This window comes from Taudactylus pleione, unplaced genomic scaffold (genome assembly GCF_031769625.1).
Source record: "Taudactylus pleione unplaced genomic scaffold, aTauple2 ptg000062l, whole genome shotgun sequence".
Classification (NCBI taxonomy): domain Eukaryota; kingdom Metazoa; phylum Chordata; class Amphibia; order Anura; family Myobatrachidae; genus Taudactylus; species Taudactylus pleione.
The window spans coordinates 7182165-7200264 of NW_028284464.1; positions in this window are offsets into that span (position 1 = coordinate 7182165).

Genomic DNA, 18100 nt, shown 5'->3' on the forward strand with positions numbered 1-18100 from the left:
GCACATGCCAGATTGTCCAGCATGTCTGTCTGATGCAATATTTATGGGGTCAACTGTCAGCTGCATCGGGCAGTGTATGCCCGGCCGCGGCCAACAGACAGATATTTCCTGTGTTGCTTCCCATGGAAGGATCTGGGAAATGTCTCCTCCCCCAGGGGGGCGGCGCAGATGTCAGACTAATACACTGTGAGTAATCTCACAGTGTATGCCATGGACATCTGTGGGCTGTCAGGCTGCCAGATAAAATGTCTGTCGGTCTGACAGGCATTTTATCTGGGTGTGCGTGCTCAGCATTAGACTGTAAGCTCTCCTCCCTCCTGTAATCATCATCTACTTATCTTGCACACCTGCCACACATACTCCTTGGGCTTTCCTCTCCTGGCCTTCAATTATCTGTTCTTGTTTTTTCAGATGTACTAGATTCTTCATTTGCACCCACACTAACCGCTAGAACTTTGGGCCTGATTCAGACCCACTCGCGAGCGGCCGTACGCTCGCAAGTGGGTCGATGGTCTGCACTGAGCATGCGCACGACGGAGGGAGCTCCGTCGTGCGCATGCGCCAGACACGACGAGCGAAGGACTTTCCTTCGCTCGTTGTGTCCGATCAAAGGGGGCGTGCTGTCAATGTTGATTGACAGCACGCCCCCTTTGGTGGGCGTGCCGGGGGCGTGCCTCCCTGACGGGGGCGTTCCCACGGGAACGCCTCCCATCAGAAGCCGGCCCACTGACATCACTAGTGATGTCAGTGGGAGTGATTTTGGCTCTGATAGAGCCAAAATCACTCCGGAGCTTGCGGTTGAAAACCTCAACCGCAGGCTCCGGCTCGCAATTTCGATGGTCGCGATGGTCACAACCATCGCGGCCATCAAATTGCACGCTCGTATAGCCTGTGGGTGGTGACCCACAGCTATACGAGCGTCCAGGAGGACGCTCCATGAAAAAGGAGCCCGGCCCTCATGCAGAGCGTGCGCTCTGCTCAGAGCGTACGGCTCTGAATGAGGGCCTTTGTCTACTGTACATTGTAACATGGAAAAATACAAAAAAAGGTGTACAACAACAAATTTTTAATAAATAAAAAATAAATTGCAGAATAAAATAAAAAACAGTCCACCAAAAAATTTATTATTAAATGAAAGAGGACTATCCCCTGAAAAATAAAAAGGTACAGTAATTACAACACTATATACAGTACTGTACAGTATATTGTAAAATCTTGACATCCACAAAGGATGATGAGGTAATCAAGAAAAAACTTGGGAAATATGGGCAGATTATCGAGAATAACACACATTGCTCAATATTGTGAGTGGTTGAGGGGAATTCTGGGCTACTGTAAATAGCCAATGTTTAGATAATGGCTGTCAATGAAGTGCTAGAGAAGAGAGCTGTAAGAACAGGAGGGAGGAGGACCCTGCTCTTGGGGAATTGCAATCTAGGGGAGAAGGAAGACTGAGAGATGTCATGAGACATTAGCATGTAGATGGGGACCTGATTACAGGAAGTAAGCAAAGAAGAGATGGCAAAGGTAGCAGAGTAGAGTGAGCGACCTGGTGACAAGGTTATGTGGCAATGGTATGCTTTCATGAACATGTGGGTTTTCAGGGCAAATTTGAGAATAAGAAAAAAAACTCATACAGGGGTATTCAATATGGAAGTAAAAACATCGTTTTTGCGTTAATATCGGAGGTATGATGTCATTATCGCAGGTTTTACTTTTACACCGTATTCAATTTCAAAGGCTTATCGCAGTTTTGAAAAGTCTTTGATAATAAACGGTGATAACTTTTCACCATTGAATAGGTGTCGAAAAAAAGTGCAGAATTGGGGTTTAGGGGTGCAGGCTTAAAAAAAATAGCCTGCACCCCTGGGAATGACATTTAAAAAAGAACTGTGTCAAAAAAAGTTTTAAAAAAATAGGGACACCCCAAAAAATGTATTTAAAAATTGGGGTGAAAAAAAAAATGGGAAAAAATTGTTTAAGAATTAGGGGTGAGCGGGTTCGGATTTCTGAAATCCGAACCCCCCCGAGCCCCCCCGATTCAAGGCCAATCCGAGTCAGGCTCGACTTTTCCCGCCTGACTCGGATCTGAAATCGAGGCAAAACGTCATCATCCCGCCTTCCGGGTCTCGCGGGTTTTGGATCCTATATAAGGTACCCGCATCGGCGCCATCTTCTCACTCGGCTGTGGACAGTGAAGAGGGAGGGTGGGAGTTAGGGCTGGCTGGGCTGTGTAGTGTAGTGTAGTGTAGTGCAGAGTAGTGTTGTGCTGTGCTGTGCTGCGCTGTGCTGCTGTTGTCCATAGGGGCTGTGTCCACTACTTCAAAGTCCATAGGGGCTGGCTGTGTTGTGCTGTGCTGCTGTTGTCAATAGGGGCTGTGTCCACTACTTCAAAGTCTATAGGGGCTGGCTGGACTGTGTTGTGCAGTCAGTTGTCCATAGGGGCTATGTCCACTCCAAAGTCCTGTGTAGTGTCCCAGTCCTAAAGGGGTGCTGTAGTGTTGTCCAGGGGGTTCTCTGTCCATCAGGGGTGCTCCCCCCAAGTGCTAAAAAAAAATAAAAAATTCTGTGTTTGTGAATTGTGTGCGCAGTAGCCGCACGTGCATCAACAAAGTAGTGCCAAGCGTGCGCCTGTGTCATAAGTAAAGGGCCAGCTGGCTTGACCGTTAAAGGGTGCTGTAACCCCCAAAGTACACTCCAAACCAAATAAAAAAATATTTTCTGTGTTTGTGAATTGTGTGCGCAGTAGCCGCACGTGCATCAACAAAGTAGTGCCAAGCGTGCGCCTGTGTCATGAGTAAAGGGCCAGCTGGCTTGACCACTAAAGGGTGCTGTAACCCCCAAAGTACACTCCAAACCAAATAAAAAAATATTTTCTGTGTTTGTGAATTGTGTGCGCAGTAGCTGCACGTGCATCAACAAAGTAGTGCCAAGCATGCGCCTGTGTCATAAGTAAAGGGCCGGCTGGCTTGACCATTAAAGGGTGCTGTAACCCCCAAAGTACACTCCAGTCCAAACCAAAAAAAAAAATATTTTCTGTGTTTGTGAATTGTGTGCACAGTAGCCGCACATGCATCAACAAAGTAGTGCCAAGCATGGGCCTGTGTCATAAGTAAAGGGCTGGCTGGCTTGACCGTTAAAGGGTGCTGTAACCCCCAAAGTACACTCCAAACCAAATAAAAAAATATTTTCTGTGTTTGTGAATTGTGTGCACTGTGGCTGCACGTGCATCAACAAAGGAGCAGCGCCAAGCATGCGCCTGTGTCCCATAAGTAAAGAGCCGGATGGCTCATTTCTTAAAGGGTGGTGTAACCCACAAAGTGAACTACTCTCCAGCAAAAATAAAAAAATATTTTCTGTGTTTGTGTGTGCTTTAGCCGCACGTATATATCAATATAACATAAATGGAGGACCAAACTTTCTCTGATAAAAATAAAATAGGGAAAGATCAAGAACCACTTCCTCCTAGTGCTGTTGCTGCTGCTGGGAGTTGTTCATCATCCCAGAGAGGAAGTAGGAACACCACTACTTTTACTAAACAATTGACACTCCAACAGTCCCTAGCGATGAGGATGAAGTACGACAGCAGTCATCCTGAAGCAAAACGTATAACTGAGGCCTTGACTGCTATGTTGGTGTTAGACGTGGGTCCGGTATCTGCCACTAGTGCAGTGGGATTTAGACAATTGATGGAGGTAGTGTGTCCCTGGTTCCAAATCCCATCTAGATTCCACCTGCATCCTCAAAGCAGCAGTGACAAGCGTGCGTCTGTCTGTTAAAGGGTGGTGTAACCCTCAAAGTGCGCACCACAAACAATAAAAAAAAATTTATTTTTTTTTCTGTCTTTGTGAAATGTGTGGGCTGTAGCCGCACTTGAATCCTCAAAGAAGCAGCAACAAGTGTGCGTCTGTCTGTTAAAGGGTCTTGTAACCCTCAAAGTGCTCCAAAAAATAAAAAACTATTTTTTTTATTTGTTTGTGACTTGTGTATGCGATGTAGCTGCACGTGCATCAACACAGTAGCAGCGCCAAGCGTGCGCCTGTGTCATAAGTTAAGGGCCGGTTTGGACATCTGGTCCGGACTGAAGGACGTGCCAACAATTTCTGACAAGTCTACTGTCACTGCATATGATACTGTCCTCAAAGCAGCAGCAACAAGCGTGCGTCTGTCTGTTAAAGGGTGGTGTAACCCTCAAAGTGCACTCCACAAACAATTAAAAAATTCTTATTTTTTTTCTGTCTTTGTGAAATGTGTGTGCTGTAGCCGCACCTGCATCCTTAAAGCAGCAGCAACAAGCGTGCATCTGTCTGTTAAAGGGTGGTGTAACCCTCAAAGTGCGCTCCACAAACAATAAAAAAATTCTTAATTTTTTTTCTGTCTTTGTGAAATGTGTGGGCTGTAGCCGCACCTGCATCCTTAAAGCAGCAGCGACAAGCGTGCGTCTGAAAGGGTGGTGTAACCCTCAAAGTGCGCTCCACAAACAATAAAAAAATTCTTATTTTTTTTTCTGTCTTTGTGAAATGTGTGGGCTGTAGCCGCACCTGCATCCTTAAAGCAGCAGTGACAAGCGTGCGTCTGTCTGTTAAAGGGTGGTGTAACCCTCAAAGTGCACACCACAAACAATAAAAAAATTCTTATTTTTTTTTCTGTCTTTGTGAAATGTGTGGGCTGTAGCCGCACCTGCATCCTTAAAGCAGCAGTGACAAGCATGCGTCTGTCTGTTAAAGGGTGGTGTAACACTCAAAGTGCGCTCCACAAACAATAAAAAACTTCTTATTTTTTTTTCTGTCTTTGTGAAATGTGTGGGCTGTAGCCGCACCTGCATCCTTAAAGCAGCAGCGACAAGCGTGCGTCTGTCTGTTAAAGGGTGGTGTAACCCTCAAAGTGCGCTCCACAAACAATAAAAAAATTCTTATTTTTTTTTCTGTCTTTGTGAAATGTGTGGGCTGTAGCCGCACCTGCATCCTTAAAGATGCAGCGACAAGCGTGCGTCTGTCTGTTAAAGGGTGGTGTAACCCTCAAAGTGCACTCCACAAACAATAAAAAAATTCTTATTTTCTTTTCTGTCTTTGTGAAATGTGTGGGCTGTAGCCGCACCTGCATCCTTAAAGCAGCAGCAACAAGCGTGGGTCTGTCTGTTAAAGGGTGGTGTAACCCTCAATGTGCACTCCACAAACATTAAAAATATTCTTCTTTTTTTTCTTTCTTTGTGAATTGTGTGGGCTGTAGCCGCACCTGCATCCTCAAAGCAGCAGCGACAAGCGTGCGTCTGTCTGTTAAAGGGTGGTGTAACCCTCAAAGTGCGCTCCACAAACAATAAAAAAATTCTTATTTTTTTTTCTGTCTTTGTGAAATGTGTGGGCTGTAGCCGCACCTGCATCCTTAAAGCTGCAGTGACAAGCGTGCGTCTGTCTGTTAAACGGTGGTGTAACCCTCAAAGTGCACTCCACAAACAATAAAAAAATTCTTATTTTCTTTTCTGTCTTTGTGAAATGTGTGGGCTGTAGCCGCACCTGCATCCTTAAAGCAGCAGCGACAAGCGTGCGTCTGTCTGTTAAAGGGTGGTGTAAACCTCAAAGTGCGCTCCACAAAAAATAAAAATATTCTTTTTTTTCTGTCTTTTTTTTATATGTTAAGGGTTAATTTTTAATTAAAAATTGATGTGGGATCCCCCCCAAAGCCAGTCCTGGTCAGCCAGTCCTGGTTCCTCAAATGATGAGGACCAAAATATGTAGGGTTCCCCTGTAATTTAGGAAAAAGCACCTGGCTACAGGGCCAGTCCTGGTTTTAAATATAGGGGGGAAAAATGCATAGGGGTCCCCCCATATTTAAAAAAAGGACTGGCCCTGCAGCCAGTTGCTGATTCCTAAATTACGGGGGAACCCTACAGAATTTTTTCCCATAATTTTAGGAACCAGGACTGGTTGACCAGTCTGGGGCTGGTTATGCTTTTGGTGTGGGGACCCCACGTAATTTTTTGAAAAAAAAATTAACCCTTAAAACACACTTTTAATTAATAAACATACACAAATCACACTGATTTGTATATTTTTGATGGAATCTTGCAGATCAGGAGGTGGTGCATTTGAAACTGCTATTTAGTCCCTAATTTGGCATTAAAAATGGCAGAATATAGCAAAACGAATAATGGTAAATTCCGGATTTAGGCTGAAGTGAATGAAAGGTACTGTACTTCCAATTTGAGCCGATGGTATATTCATTTCTAGTGATCAAAACAGATAAATTTGCGGCATTAAAACACCCGATTTCACCCCCAAAAGATTATAAAATCACCTTAGTTTAATAATAGTAAATTCCCGATAAGCAAAAAAGTTATATTTTTACCCGAGATAGCAATCTTGGACCAACATGAATCTTAGTAAATTTACTGCTTAGCATCATAGTGTGCTGCATAAATGCACAGTCAGTTTGTAATTCAAAGATACCTCTTTCTGGGATGAGACTTGTAGTTCAGACATGGTTTCATACACTGCTGCTTAGGCACCACAACTAATTTCTAAAGCATGCCATCACTATGTGATCGCTGCACACCACTTTCTACAGTGCCACTTGGACCATCACTTACTGATGTGTACTAATTAGCTACATGTTGTACAAACTCTGGGTGGCACAGCAGTGCCGACATTGCCACAGTTGTACTACAGGAGACGCACATGCAGTTTGTAATCCACAGACATCTCTTTCTGGGCTGAGTTTTGTAGTTCAGACATGGTTTCATACACCACTGCTTAGGCCCCACTACTAATTTGTAAGGCATGCCATCACTGTTTGAGCACTGCACACAACTGTCTACAATACTGCAGTGACCGGCACTTCCTGATGTGTACTGATTGGCAACATGTTGTATAATCTTCTAGTGGCACAGCAGTACTGACATTGTGGAAAGATTGCTGCAGAAGATGCACAGTCAGTTTGTAATCCAAAGACACTTATTTCTAGACTGAGATTTGTGGTTCAGTGATGATTTCATACAGCACTGCTAAAACTCCACTACAAATTTCTAAGGCATGCCATCACTGTATGAGTACTGTATACTGTATTAAATACACTGTTTACACCTTGCAGTACTGTATGTAATTGATGCCTAACAGTGCTTACTGTCCTATTGTATTTTGTAGTGCCATATCCATCCAATGCTGTATTATTTACCACTGAGGTTTTAATCAGTGGAGCACTGGCCACCCAGTGGTGAAGCTGTGTATTGCATGCCATGGTTATTTTCAAGTCTCACTGCGCATTACCTTGACTCACAGCGCTTTTCTCATGCTGCGACATAGAAGCCTGTATGGTGCAACTTGAGCAACAATGTAAGAGAACACATCTGTATACCTATTTAAAACCATACCTAAAGAACTGTAAGTTGCTAATGATTGCCCCAGCTTTGTAATTAATCACAAGTAGACATGTTTTTGCATTCTGAATGTTAAATGCTATGTCTGTCTTTGTTCCCTCTTTAAATATAGGGCGTAATTCAGAGTTGTACATTATTTACATCACTGCTGCATCTTTGGACACAGCAGCAATGTGAAAAAATGGTAATGCTGGTAACGCCTCGTCAGAAGGCAAAAGACACCCACTGCTGGCATTGCAGGTAGCATTGAATCATCATTGGGCAGCCATTGGCCATCTTAGCATACCTAAGCGTACTCAGAATGGCCACCAGAACTTATCTTCCCGGGGCCATCAAATCTGCATACGAAGACACAGACCCTGGCCTCAGCACGCCTACAAAAGGGGTCTGACATGACCCATATTAGCCGCTTGTCAATCATGTTGTGTCTTAGGGGGCATTGCAAATGATCTCGCAGTACAAGATCTGCACGTGCGCAGTACAAATCCTGAGCATGCGCAGATCAGTAACCATTGGAGATGTACAAAAGCCATCAGGTTGCTTTATATCTCTGAATCAGGCCTATAGTCCTAGCGGTTTTTGAAGCGGTCGGGTCTGTGACTTTACGTTAATGTCGATACAAAGCCCTTCCCTGGTAAGCATCCATGCATTGGAATCTGCAAGGTCTGAGAAGTCCACTTGCAGCATCTATAGATACTGGCTTATAGTCTGGTGAATCGCTAGATGCACCATCGGTACTACATCAAAACTTGCACCAGCCTTATGGCGGGTTTAGTTTCCCTGTCTGAGTACCGCTTTCTATGTGAGCGCTTGTGCATCTCAGTATAAATGTAATAATATAAAATAACCGCTCACCCCTAAAAGTGTACTGGGTGATAGTCAGTCCTAGGAGTATGATCTTAATCTGTATGGTCTGATTATAGTAACCTGTTATTCATCTCAAAAAACTGAATTCAAAATGATAATAAATTATTTTAATATATTGAGGAAAATAAAGACATGCACATGTGAATTGCTCATGAACAGGATGCCTGGATGGTAACAAAATAGCAGATAATGTTGATGGCAGATAAAATGAATGCCTAGCAAGTAATAACAGATTGTAATGATCAAATAGGTACTTGTGGTCTACCAATATACATACATAAATAATTTGTGCAGATAGACAGTAAATTATAACATTGCATGTGACGAAAAAAAGTCAAATGTAATAGAACTCAAAGTCAGCAGTGTTGCTGCCAAGTGGCAGTAGGATTTGGGTGGGTAGCGGTGTCCCGCACCACACTTAGTTCAAGAAAAAAGACAAGAAGCACATTGATGCTGGTTATCTGTACCTTATCCTTAGAACGAATCCCGTGTGGTGTGGTGGATACAGCTGGTGCTTGGAGTAATGGAGTCCAGGCTTCCTTTGCAGGGGATGCAGCAAATGGACACTTTGTAAAGGTGTGTCTCAGTATGCAACTGTTTTCAGCGACATGCCTGTGACACTCTCATAAGATGCAACAACTCAGGCATCATTTTAGCCATCCCAATATTACCTCCCAGTAACTGTCCACAAACACCCCTTACATTTCTGCTACCATGCATCCAAATTTCTACTGCAACTCTGTACATGCTGTATAAAATCAGGTCACATGTACAAACAAAAAAATATTATCCATTTGCAGAAACTTTTCTTACCAACAGTAGGCAACCTATGCCTGGATCCCTTTAGGTGTGTAATCAGGGCCTGATCCAGAGGTGTATGCTATTCCAGTCATGACTGCATCTTCTGCCACAGCGTGACTGTGTCTTTATGCTAATGCCACGGCTGATGGCATTCGGCACTTATCCGACTTGGAGTAACATTCCTACTGAGTTCAACATAAGCATCACTGCACTTTTAGCAGGCACACACTAGCTGACATTCCTGTGGCTGAGTAGAGCTTCTACCATCTAGGGACAATATTCAATCTAATCAGTCATGGCAATTCTATCCAGTTTGAACCATAAACCCCAGAGAATCCATACTCCAAAAACAGACAACTAAACTCCCTGCTTTACTATATGATGGGACTCTTCCATTTCCTCATTTTATGACCTTCTGAGAGAGAATCCTGGAAACTCTCTCGTATGACAATGTTACCTGTAGTGATCAGGCCCAGAGGGGTGTCCTCTCCTTCTGTCCCTGCTGAGATTGATGTCTACAGGTCTGCAAATTAAATGTATTGTCCCAAGTTATATAGTACTGCAAACAATCTAAAATAGATACAATTAAATTAATGACTAATAATAATACTAATAACTTATATTTCTATATCTGTTTTGGCTATATGGAAATGTTATTTTGTTTCCTTAACATTTGTTTGTTTACAAAAGTATATAACCTGTACACCAGACGAAAAGGAGGATATTTCTAATACAAGCACTATTTTCATTTGAAATAAAAGAATATCACGCTTTAGCCTGAAAGTTTTACAAGTGTGACTAGCATAAAAATCAAATGTTTCTAATAGAAGGGTGTCATATTGAATGACTGGCTGATCTCCAAGAGCATTATCCTCTCATAAAATTATCAGGATCTTTTTGGCAATGATTTTGAGCAGCAGTTATTCCACATTAATGTTATTAAACTGCATAAAGAACTGCCTGGAAAATCTATGTTTTGACTACAGAGAACTGGTTTCTAGCAAGAAATTGTACAGCATAGTGGGTGTATGCAGCACACATTTTTTTCTAATTGTCTACTAGGGGTGTGCACCGGCCACTTTTCGTGTTTTGTGTTTTGGTTTTGGATCTGGATCTTTCTTCGTGTTTTGTATCTGGATTGGTTTTGCCAAAACCACCCTTCCGTGTTTTGGGTTCTGGGTTTTGTGTTTTGGATCTGTATTTTTTTTTTAAAAAGCATAAAAACAGCTAAAATCACAGAATTTGTTGGTTTCTCTGCTCCTATGCTATTATTAACCTCAATAACCTTAATTTCCACTCATTTCCAGTCTATTCTGAACACCTCACACCTCACAATAGTGTTTTCATGTCCAAAAGGTTGCACCGAGGTAGCTGGATGACTATGCTAAGCGACACGAGTGGGCGGCACAAACACGTGACCCATCTAGGAGTGACACTGCAGTGGCAGACAGGATGGCAGTTAGAAAAAACTAGGCCCCAAACTGTACATAATGCAAAGAAAAAAAAGAAGTGCAAGATGGAATTGTCCTTGGGCCCTCCCACCCACCCTTATGTTGTATAAACAGGACATGCACACTTTAACAAATCAATCATTTCAGCGCCAGGGTCTGCCACACAACTGTGGCTGAAATGATTGGTTCGTTTGGGCCCCCACAAAACAAGCTGGCAATTAATGTGTCCCTGCACAAACTGGCTCTACGGAGGCAAGATGTCATCCTCATCCTCCTCATCCACCGATTCCTCACCCTCTTCAGTGTGTACATCCTCATCCTCACAAAGTATTAACTCGTCCCCACTTGAATCCACCACCACAGGTCCCTCTGTACCTTCTGGAGGCTGGTCTGCCTGGAAGAGCTGATAATTCATTTTGATGAACATCATCTTCTCCACATTCTGTGGAAGCAACCTCCTACGCCTTTCGCTGACAAGGTTCCCGGCTGCACTAAACACTCTTTCGGAGTACACACTGGAGGGGGGGCAACTCAGGTAAAATAGAGCCAGCTTGTACAGGGGCCTCCAAATTGCCTCTTTTTCCTGCCAGTACAGGTATGGACTGTCTGACATGCCTACTTGGATGCTGTCACCGATGTAATCCTCCACCATTCTGTCAATGGTGACAGTATCATATGCAGTGACAGTAGACATGTCAGAAATTGTTGCCAGGTCCTTCAGTCCAGACCAGATGTCCAAACTTGGTCCTGCCTGCCCTGCATCACCGCCAGCGGGTTGCTTAGGATACCTAAGTTTTTTCCTGGCAGCCCCAGTTGCGGGAGAAAATGAAGAAGGAGCCGTTGACGTGTCACGTTCCGCTTCAGCTGACAGTGTGTTCACCAGCAGGTCTTTGCACCTCTGCAGGCTTGTGTCAGCCGGAAAGAGAGACACCACATAGGCTTTAAACCTAGGATCAAGCACGGTGGCCAAAATGTAGTGGTCTGATTTCAACAGATTGACCACCCTGGAATCCTGGCAAAGCGAATGAAGGGCTTCATCCACAAGTCCCACATGCCGAGCGGAATCGCTCCGTCTTAGCTCCTCCATCACTTTCTCCAGCTGCTTCTGCAAAAGCCTGATGAGGGGAATGACCTGACTCAAGCTGGCTGTGTCTGAACTGACTTCACGTGTGGCAAGTTCGAAGGGCTGGAGAACCTTGCACAACACGGAAATCATTCTCCACTGCGCTTGAGTCAGGTGCATACCCCCTCCTTTGCCTATGTCATAGGTGGATGTATAGGCTTGTATGGCCTTTTGCTGCTCCTCCATCCTCTGAAGCATATAGAGGGTTGAGTTCCACCGCGTCACAACCTCTTGCTTCAGGTGATGGCGGGGCAGGTTCAAGAGTGTTTGCTGGCGCTCCAGTCTTCGGCACGCAGTCGCTGAATGGCGAAAGTGGCCAGAAATTTTCGGGCCACCCAAAGCGTCTCCTGCACGCCCCTGTCGCTTTTCAGAAAATTCTGCACCACCAAGTTTATTGTGTGAGCAAAACATGGGACGTGCTGGAATTTGCCCAGATGTAATGCCCGCACAATATTGGTGGCGTTGTCAGATATCACAAATCCCCAGGAGAGTCTAAGTGGGGTAAGCCACTGGGCGATGATTTCCCTCAGTTTCTCTAAGAGGTTGTCGGCGGTGTGCCTCTTACTGAAACCGGTGATACACAGCGTAGCCTGCCTTGTAACGAGCTGGCGTTTCTGAGATGCTGCTACTGGTGACGCTGCTGCTGTTGCTGCGTAAGGTGATACATCTACCCAGTGGGCTGTCACAGTCATATAGTCCTTAGTCTGCCCTGTTCCACTTGTCCACATGTCCGTGGTTAAGTGGACATTGTGTACAACGGCATTTTTCAGGACACTGAGGACACTTTTTCTGACGTTCTGTACAGTCTCGGTATCGCCTGCCTAGTGAAGTGGAATCTAGACGGGATTTGGAACCGGGGACACACTACCTCCATCAATTGTCTAAATCCCACTGCACTAATGGCGGATACCGGACGCACGTCTAACACCAACATAGCAGTCAAGGCCTCAGTTATACGTTTTGCTTCAGGATGACTGCTGTCGTACTTCATCCTCCTCGCTAAGGACTGTTGGAGGGTCAATTGTTTAGTAAAAGTAGTGGTGTTCCTACTTCCTCTCTGGGATGATGAACGACTCCCAGCAGCAGCAACAGCAGCAGCGGCAGCAGTAGGCGTAGCAATGCAGGATCCTCCAGAGGAATCCCGGATAGGAGAGTCAGTCATGCCAGTGACATGGCCTGCAGGACTACTTCCGATCCTGACTAAGGAGGAAATTGACGAGGAGGGAGTTGACGGTGTGGTTTGCAGGCGCTTGGATACAACAGGACAACGGGATTTAGGTGTCCCTGGACTGCTTACGGTCTTAGCCAAAGTTTCTGAACTTGACAGTAACTTTTTATGAACGCGCTGCAGGTGCCGTATAAGGGAGGATGTTCCTAGGTGGTTGACGTCCCTACCCCTACTTATTTCACCTTTACATATGGTACATATGGCAAGACAGTTGTTGTCCGGATTTGGATAGAAATATTGCCAGACCAAAGAGGTGGAATGTTTGGTCTTCTGCCCAGGCATGACCGTGATGGGCTTTTTCATCCCACGGACAACAACTGTCTCCCCCGGAGCCTGATTTAAACAAACCACATCACCATCAGAATCCTCCTCGCCAACTTCCTCCTCAGCGCCAGCTACACCAGTATCATCATCCTGTTGTACTTCAACAGTGACATCTTCAATTTGCATATCAGCAAGTGGACTGTGGGTGCTCCTTTCAGCACTTGCAGGGGGCGTGCAAATGGTGGAAAGAGCCACCTCTTCACGTCCAGTGCTGGGAAGGTCAGGCATCGCAACCACCACCACACTTGGACTCTCCTTGGGGATTTGTGATATCTTCTTAGAAAGCACAGTTCTTCGCTGTGCTTTTGCCAGCTTAACTCTTTTGATTTTTTTAGTGGGAGGAGGGCTTCCATCGTCATGTGAAGCTGAACCACTAGTCATGAACATACTAGGGATCGACCTTAGCCGTTCCTTGCCACTCCGTGTCGTAAATGGCATATTGGCAAGTTTACGTTTCTCTTCAGCTGATTTAAATGTCTTTTTCAAGGTCATTTTCCTGAACTTTGCCATTTGGGATTGTATGTGCCCTCTACTATGACATTGGGCATCGGCCTTGGCAGACGACGTTGATGGCATGTTATCGTCTATGTCATGACTAGTGGCAGCAGCTTCAGCACTAGGAGGAAGTGGTTCTTGATCTTTCTCTATTTTATTTTTATCGGAGAAAGTTTGGTCCTCCATTTATGTTATATCGATTTGATATATACGTGCGGCTAAACACAGAAAATAATTTTTTTTTTGGTTTGGACTGGAGTGTACTTTGTGGGTTACAGCACCCTTTAACGGTTAAGCCAGCCGGCCCTTTACTTATGACACAGGCGCACGCTTGGCACTACTTTGTTGATGCACGTGCGGCTACTGCGCACACAATTCACAAAAACAGAAAATAATTTTTTTTTGGTTTGGACTGGAGTGTACTTTCGGGGGTTACAGCACCCTTCAACGGTCAAGCCATCCGGCCCTTTACTTATGACACAGGCGCACTCTTGGCACTACTTTGTTGATGCACGTGCGGCTACTGCGCACACAATTCACAAACACAGAAAATAATTTTTTTTTGGTTTGGACTGGAGTGTACTTTCGGGGGTTACAGCACCCTTTAACGGTCAAGCCAGCCGGCCCTTTACTTATGACACAGGCGCACGCTTGGCACTACTTTGTTGATGCACGTGCGGCTACTGCGCACACAATTCACAAACACAGAAAATAATTTTTTTTTTGGTTTGGACTGGAGTGTACTTTGGGGGTTACAGCACCCTTTAATGGTCAAGCCAGCCGGCCCTTTACTTATGACACAGGCGCACGCTTGGCAGTACTTTGTTGATGCACGTGCGGCTACTGCACACACAATTCACAAACACAGAAAATAATTTTTTTTTGGTTTGGACTGGAGTGTACTTTCGGGGGTTACAGCACCCTTTAACGGTCAAGCCAGCCGGCCCTTTACTTATGACACAGGCGCACTCTTGGCACTACTTTGTTGATGCACGTGCGGCTACTGCGCACACAATTCACAAACACAGAAAATAATTTTTTTTTTGTTTGGACTGGAGTGTACTTTCGGGGGTTACAGCACCCTTAACGGTAAAGCCAGCCGGCCCTTTACTTATGACACAGGCGCACGCTTGGCACTACTTTGTTGATGCACGTGCGGCTACTGCGCACACAATTCACAAACACAGAAAATAATTTTTTTTTGGTTTGGACTGGAGTGTACTTTCGGGGGTTACAGCACCCTTAACGGTCAAGCCAGCCGGCCCTTTACTTATGACACAGGCGCACGCTTGGCACTACTTTGTTGGTGCACGTGCGGCTACTGCGCACACAATTCACAAACACAGAAAATAATTTTTTTTTGGTTTGGACTGGAGTGTACTTTCGGGGGTTACAGCACCCTTTAACGGTCAAGCCATCCGGCCCTTTACTTATGACACAGGCGCACGCTTGGCACTACTTTGTTGATGCACGTGCGGCTACTACGCACACAATTCACAAACACAGAAAATAATTTTTTTTTGGTTTGGACTGGAGTGTACTTTCGGGGGTTACAGCACCCTTAACGGTCAAGCCAGACGGCCCTTTACTTATGACACAGGCGCACGCTTGGCACTACTTTGTTGATGCACGTGCGGCTACTGCGCACACAATTCACAAACACAGAAAATAATATTTTTTTTGGTTTGGACTGGAGTGTACTTTGGGGGTTACAGCACCCTTTAACGGTCAAGCCAGCCGGCCCTTTACTTATGACACAGGCGCACGCTTGGCACTACTTTGTTGATGCACGTGCGGCTACTGCGCACACAATTCACAAACACAGAAAATAATATTTTTTTGGTTTGGACTGGAGTGTACTTTCGGGGGTTACAGCACCCTTTAACGGTCAAGCCAGCCGGCCCTTTACTTATGACACAGGCGCACGCTTGGCACTACTTTGTTGATGCACGTGCGGCTACTGCGCACACAATTCACAAACACAGAAAATAATTTTTTTTTTGGTTTGGACTGGAGTGTACTTTGGGGGTTACAGCACCCTTTAACGGTCAAGCCAGCCGGCCCTTTACTTATGACACAGGCGCACGCTTGGCACTACTTTGTTGATGCACGTGCGGCTACTGCGCACACAATTCACAAACACAGAAAATAATTTTTTTTTGGTTTGGACTGGAGTGTACTTTCGGGGGTTACAGCACCCTTTAACGGTCAAGCCAGCTGGCCCTTTACTTATGACACAGGCGCACTCTTGGCACTACTTTGTTGATGCACATGCGGCTACTGCGCACACAATTCACAAACACAGAAAATAATTTTTTTTTGGTTTGGACTGGAGTGTACTTTCGGGGGTTACAGCACCCTTAACGGTCAAGCCAGCCGGCCCTTTACTTATGACACAGGCGCACGCTTGGCACTACTTTGTTGATGCACGTGCGGCTACTGCGCACACAATTCACAAACACAGAAAATAATTTTTTTTTGGTTTGGACTGGAGTGTACTTTCGGGGGTTACAGCACCCTTTAACGGTCAAGCCATCTGGCCCTTTACTTATGACACAGGCGCACGCTTGGCTCTACTTTGTTGATGCACGTGCGTCTACTGCGCACACAATTCACAAACACAGAAAATAATTTTTTTTTTTGTTTGGACTGGAGTGTACTTTCGGGGGTTACAGCACCCTTAACGGTCAAGCCAGCTGGCTCTTTACTTATGACACAGGTGCACGCTTGGCACTACTTTGTTGATGCACGTGCGGCTACTGCGCACACAATTCACAAACACAGAAAATAATTTTTTTTTTGGTTTGGACAGGAGTGTACTTTCGGGGGTTACAGCACCCTTAACGGTCAAGCCAGCCGGCCCTTTACTTATGACACAGGCGCACGCTTGGCACTACTTTGTTGATGCACGTGCGGCTACTGCGCACACAATTCACAAACACAGAAAATAATTTTTTTTTTGGTTTGGACTGGAGTGTACTTTCGGGGGTTACAGCACCCTTAACGGTCAAGCCAGCCGGCCCTTTACTTATGACACAGGCGCACGCTTGGCACTACTTTGTTGATGCACGTGCGGCTACTGCGCACACAATTCACAAACACAGAAAATAATTTTTTTTTTGGTTTGGACTGGAGTGTACTTTCGGGGGTTACAGCACCCTTTAACGGTCAAGCCAGCCGGCCCTTTACTTATGACACAGGCGCACGCTTGGCACTACTTTGTTGATGCACGTGCGGCTACTGCGCACACAATTCACAAACACAGAAAATATATTATTTTTTTAGCACTTGGGGGGAGCGCCCCTGATGGACAGAGCACCCCCTGGACAACACTACAGCTCTGCTTTAGGACTGGGACACTGCACAGGAGTTTGGAGTGGACACAGCCCCTATGGAGAACTGACTGCACAACACAGTGCAGCCAGCCCCTATGGACTTTGAAGTAGTGGACACAGCCCCTATTAACAACAGCAGCACAGCACAACACAGCCAGCCCCTATGGACTTTGAAGTAGTGGACAACAGCAGCACTACACTACACTACACTACACAGCCCTAACTCCCACCCTCCCTCTTCACTGTCCACAGCCGAGTGAGAAAATGGCGCCGACGCGGGTACCTTATATAGGATCCAAAACCCGCGAGACTCGGAAGGCGGGATGATGACGTTTTGCCTCGATTTCAGATCCGAGTCAGGCGGGAAAAGTCGAGCCTGACTCGGATCGGACTCGGATCGGGGGGGCTCGGGGGGGTTCGGATTTCAGAAATCCGAACCCGCTCACCCCTATTGTCTACATATACTCATGTAGTGTACTGTGGCAATTATTAGACATTGCATTATAATCCTCCATTAAAGTAAACATCTCCAAAAATATTTTTGTCATGTATTTTTTCTTTACATTCTCACTCCTCTGTGAGAAAACATGTATCATGATGAAATTGACAATAGCTGATATCCATAAGACATAAAAGAGAACAAACATTTTATTGTGTTTATGTGTATATATTTTGCCTCATTTAGAGTACTCTGATGTTTTTGTGCATGAGGTACTAATGTCCAAATAATTACATTTTATATTGAAAGGCTACACTAACACTTATTAACAATCATCAATACACTATATAAAACACATCAATACATTATTATTAGATTATGTAAAAATAAGGTTAGGTAATTTTTTTGCATTTACAGTACTATTTGACACTATGGGTTGATATAGACTGCAATATGTAGGTGGGATATGTCCAGTATCCTGGCACAGGGAATTTCTGGACTTAGAATACTGTCGCTGGAATCCCAACACCTGTCTGATTCCCGGCGACAGCATCCCGACTGCCGGCATCCTGAAGGTAAGTGGTGGGGTTGGGGGGAGGATTAGGGGTTAGGGTAAGGCACTAGGGGGAGGGTTAGGTTTAGGGTGCGAGGCGGTTAGGTTTAGG